Source organism: Pleurodeles waltl, chromosome 5 (genome assembly GCF_031143425.1).
Source record: "Pleurodeles waltl isolate 20211129_DDA chromosome 5, aPleWal1.hap1.20221129, whole genome shotgun sequence".
In the NCBI taxonomy this organism is placed as follows: Eukaryota; Metazoa; Chordata; class Amphibia; order Caudata; family Salamandridae; genus Pleurodeles; species Pleurodeles waltl.
Window position 1 is genome coordinate 410,875,176 of NC_090444.1, and position 13,269 is coordinate 410,888,444.

Consider the following 13,269-nt stretch of genomic DNA (forward strand, 5'->3'; position numbering starts at 1 on the left):
AAGGAATTAAAAATTTCATTAAGAATTTGACGGATCTAAATTCTAACCTCAAAGAGCCAAGTGTGTGGGGAAATATAGGCGAAAGTTTTACTGAAGTGAAACATTGGTTAGGAAATCTTGTTCAGGGTGTTGTGGGGCGGATAATGAAACCATTATTAATAGTGGTTGTATGCGTCATTTGCATAATTGGATTTTAAAAATTGTACAGATTCCTGCAAAGACAAAAGATGAAAAATGAACAGAGCAGGGAAGAAATAAAAATGAAAAAGATGAGAAGCAAATACTTTCATGAATTAAGAAATTCTGACATGACACCTGGTGAAAACCAAGAAATAGTAGACATAGTAAATAAACGAAGTTTAAATTGTCTCATTAGCATTATTACAAGTATTAATAAGTGTGTTTTTTGTCACAACACATGCAGTCATCAGAGGAGAGATTGTTTGAGTGTAAACATTTTTAGTAAAATGTGTCAATAAAACCTAATATGAAATAATAAACCTAACATATATGTAAAGGCCGTACTGAAAATTGTGCACTTTGAAAATGTACCTACCATGTGGTTCAACATGAGAATAAATAATAACTAATGAAAATGTATTTTGCCTGATAATAATTAAATATACTGAAAAAAAAATATTAATGTGTACTAAAAAGATTTATGATTTAAATATTATGAAATGTTTTATTCTTCATGTTTTCGCACTAGTTTAACGGGCTCACGTTTTAGTAATTTTCCAGAGGCACTTTGTTTTAAATACAGAATGCTAGCTCTGCAAAAATAATTTTCTTCAAGCATTCTTTACGACTCGCTGTTCTGCTCTACTTCAGACTGAGAGGAAAACAAAGTAAATGGAATACAAAGAATGCAGCACTCTCAGTCTGAGTAATGAATTTATTAAAGCCCTTCTCAAGTTTCATACACGGAAAGAATATCGTGAACTTTCATTTCACATGCAGGAACACACGTGCAATTCTAAAAATGAGCACAGAGGTAGAATAACAATGATCACAGAAACAGAGAAAATGCAATACATCAACAATGGATATTATTATATATATATATATATATATATATATATATATATATATATATATATATATACACATATATATGTATATATATATATGTAGACTACGTGTTCATGCATGCACAAGGCAAAGCTAAAAATAAGAATAAAAAATGCATCACCATGAGTCTTAACATCGACATCATCCCTTTGTCTGCCAGCTTCAGGTCGCAAAACCGGACAACCGAAAAGAGAGAATGCCTGCAATGGGATTATGTTCTAAACAATGCATCTCTCCTCAGATGAGCTCCTTCTTCCCAGTTGTCAGGCCTTCACTACCTTATATACTTTAAACTTAAGAGGAAGATTGTAGCAACCTCCCTCCCATCGGGTAAGTTGTTGTTCAAATGATGGTTATACCAGGTCTGTGTTGAAAGCACACGTTTAGAGACTGGCCAAATCCCAAGGTGCATTTCCAAACTGAGCTGTTCTGTGCTTTACCATAAACATTCTCAGCCTGGTACATATTATCATTACTACTCCCCCATGTTATGTGCCCGTCTTTGGTGAGAAAGAGCGAAAACACGTTACACAAGTTGTACGTGGAAAAATACTTGCGCCACTAATGTGACAGCGTTTGCAGCTAAGCTAAGCCCAAAATGGAGTCAGTGGTCAAGATAAAGCCTGTGGTTAAATACAGATAGCATTACACTCGTACACTGTGGAAAAGTTATGTTCTTTACTCAATACTGTTGTCCTTCCTGAGATGAGATAATAACGTACAAACTAAACAAAGAGCCTCAGTACTCAATGTCGTGTTTTTCATGTAACATTTATTTTCTGTTCGAGTTTCATTTTTGGCAGGAAGCACATTTTGGGGGTTATTCTAACTTTGGAGGAGGTGTTAATCCGTCCCAAAAGTGACGGAAAAGTGACGGATTTACCACCAGCCGTATTACGAGTCCATTATATCCTATGGAACTCGTAATACGGCTGGTGGTATATCCGTCACTTTACCGTCACTTTTGGGTCGGATTAACACTCCTCCAAAGTTAGAATAACCCCCTTTATGTTTCCCCGTAGTTTTAAATGTAATTAATCAAGGAAGCTGATGTCCAGAGAGGAGAGAGGAGTGACAGTGTTAATCCAATTCTTGTTGCAGAAAACGTGAAGAGATACACCTTTTGCCAATATGGTATTTATTTGGCTGCAAACTAAACCAACTCATAGTCATGTCCAGTAGAGGCTTAGTTAGTAACTTTTGGGACTTTAATATAGCAATGTTTTAGGTGATGTAAGTTATTTGCCCTTTTCCTGACCTGCTTGCTAGTTCTTCATTTTCAGATATTCAATTTAGCTTAATTTCTGTTCAGATGCTGTTACTTAGCTCCTTATCTATGATTCTAACAGTTCAGTCACATTAGGCCAAACTAGCTGAACTGTTTCCCTCTAATGTCCTGATGCAGTTTCCTGAAAACCTGATGTTCCTGCTCTCTGCCGATGAAGTGCCTGCTGCTTGCTGATCCATTTATCATAGGTATAACCAGGTGCATTTGTCTTTTTTGCAGGTTTTTTCTTCCTTAGAAAATCCAAATGCTTATTCAGGTCAGCGCCTTAGATGTTTTCCTAATTTGTTTTGTCTTATTTTCATTTTAGCATGTAGGCCACACATGCTTTTTGAATTAGAGTGTTGGTTAGGGACGCCTGACCTAAATCTAATTTTGAATGTATATTAATTGATTATGATTTCATTCAATTGCACAACTAAATGTATGCCATTTCTATTTTCCACTTAATTCTACCATTGTTCTGCATTATTTTTTTGGAATGTCTTATGCTTAATGCCTTAATTAGATTAAGATTTTTCAGGTGTTTTGGACAGCCTGTGATATTTCCTTATTTCTATCATTTGGTCTTGCACATGATTTACGTGATCCCAACATTCTTAATCTAAAGGGCAATAATATGTATAAACTTTACCAAACTGGTCTGGTGGTTCATGGCGACATAGGTCATGGTGTGTTCAAGTTACTGACTCTTATTAATGATGTTGATTATTTGATGTATATTTGATGTCTGTTAGTTTCATAGTGTTTATTTGGATGATTTCACACTCCTGTCTAGGTCAAAAAGTCTGAGTCGACCCTGAGGGTAATAGATGTTTTACCCTACACGTGTCATCTTATCATAACAGTATAAAAGCAAATAAGGTCTGACACGCCCGCTGAGTCAGCACCTGCAGGAGGATCATCACTGATCCTTCTGAGCTACTCAAATGTATAAATGTAACATCAGCATAAAAAGACAATAGATGGGTGAGATTTCCACATTTTATCTTCCAGTCCTGAAGGGCTACTGATTGCTGACAAACCAGAGGTTCCTCAGCCAACATTAATGGCAAGGATGAAAGGAGACATCCTTGCCTATTGCCCCTCTCATGATTACCCATCAGATACTACCCCCTTCTTAACTCAAGCTGTAACACTGTGTACAGCAATTTAACCCAGTTCAGAAATACTTGCCTAAAATCTATTTGCTTACGCATCATCCAGGCATGCTTACAGCCAATCGTATTAAAGGCTTTCTCCACATATAACATTGCCAGGGCAAACTCCCTCCAGGCTGTGCATAACATGAACAGGGTGATATAAAATGTGTTGTTTGCTCCAGCACATTATGAACCCACACTGGTCATAATGCACTAGTATTTTAACTCCCCCAACGATCTGTTCACCAGTGCTTTTGTTAAAATGTTAACATGTTTTAATCTTCAACAGTTAATAGGATCCCACAACGGAGGTATCCCTGTCCAGCCTGGGAATTAACACCTTCCACATCACCCTCTTGATGACTAGCAGTCAACACAATCAGCTCCTCCCTCATGGTACTAGTAATAGCCATATGCTTCAATTACTACTTTTAGCAGTTTGTCAGAGAGAGCCAACAAATGACTGTCATAGGTCAAGGGGAAAGCCATGCTCAGCGGGGTTCTTCCACTTTTGTATGGACTTTATAACTTCCAGGAGTTCCTCCTTAGTCAGCAAAGCATCACACTTTACTTTATACTCATCCAGTAGGTGTGGCAGAGTCACACTCCATAGGAACTTCTGAATTTGATATAGCTCCACCCCATCCATCAACCATTACGTTTTGCCAAATGGCAGTAACAGACTTCATTGAAGTCCACTTGGGTAAAAACTTGTTCACCATGTGCCTACCCCAAGTGCATTGCTGGGGGTCGACTGCATCCCCAGGCCAACAGTCTTCATGTCTTATCTCCTGCTATATAGAGCTGCTGTCTCTGCTATGATCATGAACTTAACTAGAGCATCCTACTTGTTATCCATTTGTCTTTTCACATTTATCCATGCCTGTTGCTTACCTGGGGAGAGCACCAAAAGTTTATCAAATTCAGACAACTCGGTCTCCTGTTTCTTGATATCAATGTCCAGCAATAGCCTTATTTCATATATTGAGAACTGCATTTACTACACAGTACTGCTTTAAACACCTCCCATTTGTTATCTCTACTGTGAATGCTGCCCCATTTCACTGCAAAATATTGCTCAATAACTTCTTGCTTCACCTCAGAAAGACAGAATCATTCAGCACTTCTACACTGAAGTTTCATTTTGGAACTCTAGCTTGACTCATAGCTGTTTCATGCACCATTAACAGCGGGCTGGTCAAACAGGGACTTGGAATATATTCACTGCACTGTCTACTTACCGCCTCTCCTCCTGTGCCCTAACATAATTTAGTCTACTGTGCGTGCTATAGTTTGCAGAATATCAAGAACAGGCTTTTTCCAATGGGTGCTGCAGCCGTCAGGGTATATTACCTCGCCCTATCCAACACCTCCCTTAAGGTCCTGTCCATACTGGGCTTGTTACTCTTCTTCAGCCAGAATATGCCTATATTATTATCTAAGATCCTCTTCATGCCTCCCTCCCAAAACAAGTCTGATTCTACATAGACCAGTGAGGCCTTACTTTCAATAAGGTTCCAAAATCAAAATAATTGTCTATCAAACACATGTGGTGCCTACTTTGTCAAACCACAATTATCCTTATCATCAAGTACTCCATACACTAATACATATCTACCCTCGAGGTCGGTGTCAATCCTATTCACCTCAAATGGAACTCCTGAGTTTAACTGGAATAGACTCCCGCATAAAGTCACTCTTGCAAATTCTTACAGGTCTTGGAAATTTCATCTAGTGCCAAATCCGTTTCTTTGAGCATGGCCCTTTTCTCTTTAACCCTGGGCTTTTTGAGCTAGCCTCTCATGTTCTTTGTGATTATTTTCCACTGCTTTCCCATACTGACTGTGGTGTACACACACTCGTGATGCACAAGTGTCAGGATGAGGTGGGACCCAGGCACTCCTGGCACACCTGCTCCACTCAATTTTGCCACAGTTCACCCATCATGACATGCATTTCCGCTGCATTTCAGAAGTGGTGATATAATCATGCTCTCATGCGCAGAACCCTACTAAAAACACTTGGCATACCAACAACATGGCTATCCACCCACCATAATGCAATCACAAGTACTTCTGTATGCCCCTAAATTGTATGATGGGCCACATACAACAGCGCAACAACCGGCCACCAGTCAGGAGCCAGCATGTGCTGAAGATCTCTGATGTGGACCTCCCAGGCAAAATCATTAATGCAAACAAGAGAACAGTAGTTGGTCACATAAAAGTGAGTATTTTGTTGTCTATAGCAGCGGTTATTAACGTCTTGGCTTCTGCATACCTTATTCAATTACAGCAGGAAGCAAGGAACCTCAAAGCCTATTTTACAGTTTGAACCTCAACAGTAATGACAAACATACATAAGCAAGTGCGCAGTATACTTAGCACCTCTCCTTTCCTCTGCAACTGAATGTTTAAATACGAGAGTGCCCACACACCAGTATAAGACCAAGGTCATATTCACAAATCAATAGGCAATCATGTGAAATCAGGGATCTGAGCCGAACTGGTGGGACAGGAGTTGTAACTGGATGGATATTGGCCTTGGACAGGGTCTTTGTGTCAACATTTGACAAAAACAGCGATTGCATAGAAGCTAGAATTCCACATGCTTAATATGCTGGAGTGCAGACTACCTACTAGGAAGTGGTACTCTGCATTTGGAAGTATTACAGCTCAGCTTAAATGTGACCTCTCCAAGGTGTAGGTGCTTGGAGTCAATAACAGCATTTTGGACAGTCAATCTGTGTGTACATGAGTAGATCACTGAGCAATTAGAACACTAGTGCACTGGCTCTCTAAGTGTGCAGGCACGTATGACAAGCAATTCAAATGTTCAAGTCAAAGCATATTTGAATGCAGCCAGTGATTGTGCACATGCACACATACTCAGCCCTGAGCTGGCAATCAGTTTCTGTTTAAAATGTTTTTAAAATGCTTATGATTTTTCAAAAATAACTTTATTGTTTTTATTAATACAGACATCAAACACAGAGGAGAGGCAACATGGTGGACGTCAAGTATTGCTATTGCTTGATGAAACCATTATCCTCATAGGATGGATCACCTGTATTTATTTAGCTACCTATAGGTTCGCGAGCCCTCTGAATAGGTGCCACGGACCCTCCCAGGGTCTGTGTACCAAAGATGGAGAACCGCAGGTCTAAGGTATACTTTCCTGTGCTTGTTAATGTGTAATTGGGAATAATGAATGGAATGGGCCATATGCTCTGCTGTTTATTTAGGAGAATTCTGGCACTGAAGCCAAATAAGCGCAGTAGCCCTTCTAACACTTTGGACATTTATATGCTTGTAGAGTTTATCGGTCAACAGTCTTTTTCCCTACCCCTCAATAGTGCAATGACGTTTTGCCGTAAATAAACTTCACCACAAGGCTTTATTAAAATTCTCCTCTCCCTTCTCAATAATTAGGACTACATTTTCCATCTTGCTCTTCCCCACGTGTATATGATGGTTCCTGCCAATGACATGAGGTGAACACCTAACATCTCATAATTAGGGCTCCCGGTTTTATGGTATTTATTTTTATAACATTTCCGTCTGTATTTATCTTTTGGCCTTTTTATTGTTATTTATCAATAATTATTTTGTGGTATGAGACTAAATGGAGTAGTAAAATGGTATATTTCCACATTTATTTAACTGAAAAACATGCACTCCTATTTTGATATGCCTGTCGCGCTTTAGCAAATTAAGCAAAACACTCTATCCACAGGTAAATATTGGCATTATACACAAATGTATGTTAACATATGCCTGTATTTCGGGAATCTCATCCTGTTTTTAACTCCCTGTGGATCTCCTTAGCAACTGGTGTGAAATGTGTGAAGGACAGCGTGTGGAGTCACTTACAAGAATTACAATTGTCTGTATTTTTCCACTTTAAAAAATAAATACAAACAGGAAACAGAGCGTTTTCTGACTGTACTTATCTGTAAAAATCAGTAAAAATGGAAAACAGGGACCCTTACTCATAATTTATACAGGGTGGTTGGCCGATACAAGACTTTACCCCCGGACTGTCCTTTATCACAAATGATCCCTTCTAGCCTGAATGGGGTACGGTCCTGACGGGGCTTATCCGATTCATTTGGATTTCAAGCTCAGGTGAGGGAACTTGAGACAACACTCATCAGACGCCCAAATAAGAGCACAAGTGCTTCCAGTAGTCAAATACAATCCAGATTTACAATCAGACCCCACGCTTCTTAGGAGCCCTCTCCCCCTTCATGTGACAATGCCTCGAGACTGAATACAGCAGGATGCAGCCCTCCTGTAGAGAACATTTCTGTGTTGCAATGTTTCATCCTAGAGGCTGGGCTTGGCCTCAGGGCGATAAATAAAGGGGCGCGCAGCCACTCAGGGCTTGTGACGAGAACGTACTTGATTCGCACTGATTGTGTTTGCAGTGAATTCCCGCTGTGTGTGCAGCCTACTGATCGTGGACTGGAGCACCTCGACACCTCCCACCCATGCCCTTTTAGATCCAGTATATGCACTGCTTAAGCAGTAACTTCTGGAAGTGGATTGTCTGTTGTGTTTTTTGACACAACTTCATTATATTAGTTTTCGGTTTGCAGTAAATATTAAGTGCCTCCTTGTAAGAATGAGTCCCCCATTTTTAAATATACATGTTTCCTGCTTTGCTCCTCTTAACTCAACCTGAGGGAAACTTAAAATCACATATTTTGGTAACTTCCACATTACTATTGTTATGCAAAATTCCCGAAATTACACCACTGCAGAAATGCTGCTTTGCCGCTGCCTGCACCAAAACCGTGGACACTGCTCACTGACTGCGCAACACAATGGCCCGGCTTGCAACTCAGCCCTGCTTGGCCGACGTAGCACCGATGCATCCCCTCCTTGGATCGATGCATCATCACCGAGCTTCAACGTACCCAAGGAACTGTCGGCGAGTCTGCGTGACTCCTGTAGCCGGCCTACACCCCATTGTGGTCAGACTGAATTTTTCGATTTGCCCCGATCGAGCGCGCCCAAATAGCCCCAAGTGGGAGCTATTGTCTTCTAAGCACTGCATTTTGATTTAATCTTTCAAAATTCATAACTTGGCTTGTGTATGTTGGATTTTTGTTATTTTGGTCTTGTTGGGCTCAGATAAATTTCGGCTATTTTTCTAAACTGGTGTGGAGTCTTTTGTGGTGTTTTCGCTGTATTACTGTGTTTGTGCACACATTTTTACACCTTCCCTCTTTAGTTTAGCCTGACTGCTCTGTGCCAAGCTACCAGAGGGTGAGCATAGGTAAACTTTTAGTGTGTATCTTACTTTCCCTTACTAGGATTGTGGTCCCTACTTGAACAAAGCACAAACCTCTGTCAAGTAGTGACCGAATTTCTAACACTGATACTACAAATCATTGCAGGTGGAGTGAAGACTTGTGGGATAGAGCACATCTGACCTTCAAACTGATTCAAAAATGTAAATTTCCCACACTGCTCAAGGTACTTGAGTAAACAACATGTGCAACAGGTATTTACTGTAAGCATGGTAAAGGAATGTGTGTCCACAAGTGTTGGAAATTGGGTCCCTAGTTGGTAGGAGTATACACCCTGTCGAAGTAGTTAGGGCAAGACAAATACAATACCTAAATTAACATATGCTCACCCTCTGGTAGCTTGGCATGGAGCAGGCAGGCTTAACTTAGAAGGCAATGCAATGTATAAAGTGTTTTGCAACACACATACAGTAATAACAATTACATACCACAAAAAGGACGCTACAAGGGTTTATTAAAAAAGAGAATATTTATCTGAAAAAATGTAGACCAAAATGACAAAAATCCAATGAATATTCACTTTTCAAAGTTATCACTTTACGCGCACTGTGTATGAGGTTAATTTTAGAGTATTTATGGTATTATGTGAGAGTATAGGTGTCCCTATGCGAGGAGGCCCGATTAGGGTGCTCGGGCTCTTTGGGAGCGGCCTGGATGAAGGTTAAGTGATCTGAGTCGGGCCAGTGCGAGGGCAAGAAGCAGGGTTGCGTTCAAGTGTGACGTACGGGTTGTGGAAGGCTAGCATGTACAGCAGGTCTCCGTCACTTGGCAACACGTCCTGCAACCTGTACTGAAGCTGCTCCGAAGCTGAAGTTGGTGAGATGGGTGGCGGGTTGCACAAGGCAGCTCTGAAGTCTTGACAGGGCAAGCAACAAACTACTCTGAAATCTTGAGCAAAAGGGAGCGGCAAGCTGCAATGAAGCTGTGTTGAAATCTTCATTAGGTGAGCGGCTGGCTGCAATGAAGCCTTGCTGAAATCTTGGTTAGATGAGCGGCGGGCTGCAACAAAGCCGCACTGAAATCTTGGTTCGATGAGCGGCGGGCTGCAACGAAGCTGTGCTGAAATCTTGGTTAGATGAGCTACAGGCTGCAACGAAGCTGCGCTGAAGCGTTTATTAAGTGAGTTGCAAACTGCAATGAAGCCGCACTTGAGGTCTTTGATGTCCCAGAGACTTGGCATAGAACTGTGGGCAAGCCATTGGAGTCACTCTGGGGGTGATAGGTGAGTCTTGAATTGCCTGGCAGAGATCAGCAGGCAGTAGGGCAGCTCAGCAAGGCAGGGCAGCAGTTCCTTGGAACTGTCAGACACAACAAATTTGTGATCATCCAGCATAGCAGACTTTACTCCACCAGAGTTTCTGTGATCCAGAAGTGTACTGTATTTAGTGGGTCAGAGGCCCAGTGCTTATACTAAAAGTACCTTTGATGTGGGGTTGACTTCAGAAAGTTTCTGTGAAGTGCTCTGGTCCCCCCTTTAAGCTCATCCCCAGCTCCAGACTATCACTGGGGGGTAATCAGCCCCTTTGTGAGGGTTCTGGCCACTTCCCTTTGAGATGTAAGTGGGAGCCCTTCCCAACCTCCTCCCCAGGAAGAGCCTTTATATGCAGATGCAGTTGAGTATCCTGTGTTGTGGGTGTCTGAAGGGAATGCACAAGTGTAGCTGTCACCTATTCCAGGCCAAATGTATATTGTAGACATACAAGGCAGTGAGACCAAAGAAATGTCCACTTTCTAAAACTGTCATTTCAAAAATAGTAATAATAAAACTGACTTTACCAGTAAAGAGGATTAAACATGGCCATTCCAATAATACTAAACATGATGGAGCTACTCCTCTCAGGTCAGGATTTACAGCTTTAATGAATTATAAGGAATTCCCAATGCTGGCATTTGAGAGGGACAGTCCTCACAGTAATGAAAAATGACTTTCATTACCAGGACATGAAAGTACATGCCCTGCCTTTTACGTACATGGCACCCTGCCTTATGGGCTACCTAGGGCCTACCTTAGAAGTGACATATATGCAAGAAAATAGCAGTTTAAGACTTGGCATGGGTTTTGAATGGCAAGTTGGGGAGGCAGTGAGACTGCACATCCAGACTCTGCAGTGGCAGTCCTGAGACATGTTTAAAGGGCTACCTAACTGGGTGGCACAACCAGTGCTCCAGGCCCTCTAGTAGCATTTAGTTTACAGACCCTGGGTATATGGGATACCACTGTACAAGAGATGTACATGCAAATTACATATGCCAATTGTAGGCACACCAAAGTTACCATGTTTTAGAGGAGAAGCACATGCACTTTAGCCCTGGTTAGCAGTGGTAAAGTGCTCAGAGTCCTAAGGCCAACAAAAATGTACAGCAACAAATCAGGAGGTAAGGCATAAAGTCTGGGGTAAGACCACCCTAAGGATGCTAGGTCTAACAACAAGCACTTACTATGTACACTTAGGGGGTCATTCTGACCCTGGCGGGCGGTGCCGTCAGGGCCACCGACCACGGGAGCACCGCCAACAGGCTGGCGGTGCTCCAACGAGCATTCTGACCGCGGCGGTTCAGCCGTGGTCAGAAGCGGAAAGTCAGCGGTCTCCCGCTGACTTTCCGCTGCTCGTTTGAATCCTCCATGGCTGCGGAGCGCGCTCCGCAGCCATGAGGATTCTGACCCCCCCTACCGCCATCCTGTTCATGGCGGGAAAGCCGCCATGAACAGGATGGCGGTAGGGGGGGTCACGGGGCCCCTGGGGGCCCCTGCCGTGCCCATGCCAATGGCATGGGCACGGCAGGGGCCCCCGTAAGAGGGCCCCGCAAATTATTTCAGTGTCTGCCTTGCAGACACTGAAATACGCGACGGGTGCCACTGCACCCGTCGCACCTTCCCACTCCGCCGGCTCGATTACGAGCCGGCATCCTCGTGGGAAGGGAGTTTTTCCCTGGGCTGGCGGGCGGTCTTTTGGAGACCGCCCGCCAGCCCAGGGAAAAACTCAGAATACCCTCCGCGGTCTTCTGACCGCGGAGCGGTATAATGGGGGCGGAATTCTGGCGGGCGGCCTCCGCCGCCCGCCAGAATCAGAATCACCCCCTTAATGTTTTAAATATAAACTCTTCTTAACCATCTGAGGCACGGCAGGGGCCCCCGTAAGAGGGCCCCGCAAATTATTTCAGTGTCTGCCTTGCAGACACTGAAATACGCGACGGGTGCCACTGCACCCGTCGCACCTTCCCACTCCGCCGGCTCGATTACGAGCCGGCATCCTCGTGGGAAGGGAGTTTTTCCCTGGGCTGGCGGGCGGTCTTTTGGAGACCGCCCGCCAGCCCAGGGAAAAACTCAGAATACCCTCCGCGGTCTTCTGACCGCGGAGCGGTATAATGGGGGCGGAATTCTGGCGGGCGGCCTCCGCCGCCCGCCAGAATCAGAATCACCCCCTTAATGTTTTAAATATAAACTCTTCTTAACCATCTGAATGTGAATTATTTTATCTCTGTTGACCATGTTTTGTATGTTAAAAATTAAAGTAACGACTATGTCTTACAAACTCATGTGATTTATTTTTATAAGGCAACTTCTCTGTATTCCTTAACTAAAAATATATTTATTTGCTTATTCCATGGATTTCATGCCATATCCAGCATATACATCTGAATCTTCTGTTTTAGGCATGGAAAGCTCATTCTGCGTGTCTCCTGTGAGATCAAAGTACCATCCTGTCTGCCTGGCAGCTCTCAGTTATTACTGTTTTTCTGTCTTGCATCTTATCACAGTTTCACTCTGTGATGATCTTAAAGAGCGCTTGGTTTTCAACGTACCAGCTCTGGGAGCTGTTTTCCCATTTGGGCCAAGTCACTTTCTGTGACTGTGAAAACATTTGTTTTTTCCCCCATGAACCACCCTGAGCTTTGTAGTGATACATCAGGCTGTATTTTAGGGCAATGTTCCAAGTAACTTAGGTGTTAACAGGAAAGACCATTATGGAGTTATTGTTATACTGAGGCATTCCAGCTTTAAGTAATGTCTGAGTCTCAGTAATTGAATAAGTGTGCAATTAGCACCTTAGGAGGTACACCACATGGGGTGGGGGATCCTGCTGGCCTCCTATGTACATCAATGGTGACGAATGGCGATAGCCTCACAGGCTTCAGGGTGTTCTTTATCTAGTCCTCCAGGAAAACTCATTCAATGGCCCTCAACCTATCAGGGAATCCCAAGAACCTCTGGTTTCTTCTGCTGGAATGTCTCACAGATCCTTTGCCCGCTCCTCAAGTCAGTGTATGGTTCACCAGTGTATTAAACAGGTCACACACTGTTTTAATTTCACGATGCATGCTCTTATCATTTGTCTCTGTCTCCTTTACTCTCTCTCTGATTCTTGTCTTGTTAGCCTCGGTCAGATTGAAAATCTATGGCATCTGTAACTGCCCGGGAGGGCTAATTCCAACATAATTTAAAACGCTGAAGG

The 13,269-nt window shown here is 42.7% G+C and overlaps 1 long non-coding RNA gene across 1 annotated transcript in view; it reads left to right on the forward strand.

The window, feature by feature from the left end:
- LOC138297261 (uncharacterized) overlaps nucleotides 1–13,269 on the forward strand; it is a 108,926-nt gene that overhangs the window by 26,217 nt on the left and 69,440 nt on the right. Inside the window, exon 3 of the long non-coding RNA XR_011203981.1 lies at nucleotides 2,579–2,615. This is a non-coding gene — a long non-coding RNA (uncharacterized lncRNA). The remainder of the gene's footprint in view (nucleotides 1–2,578; nucleotides 2,616–13,269) is intronic.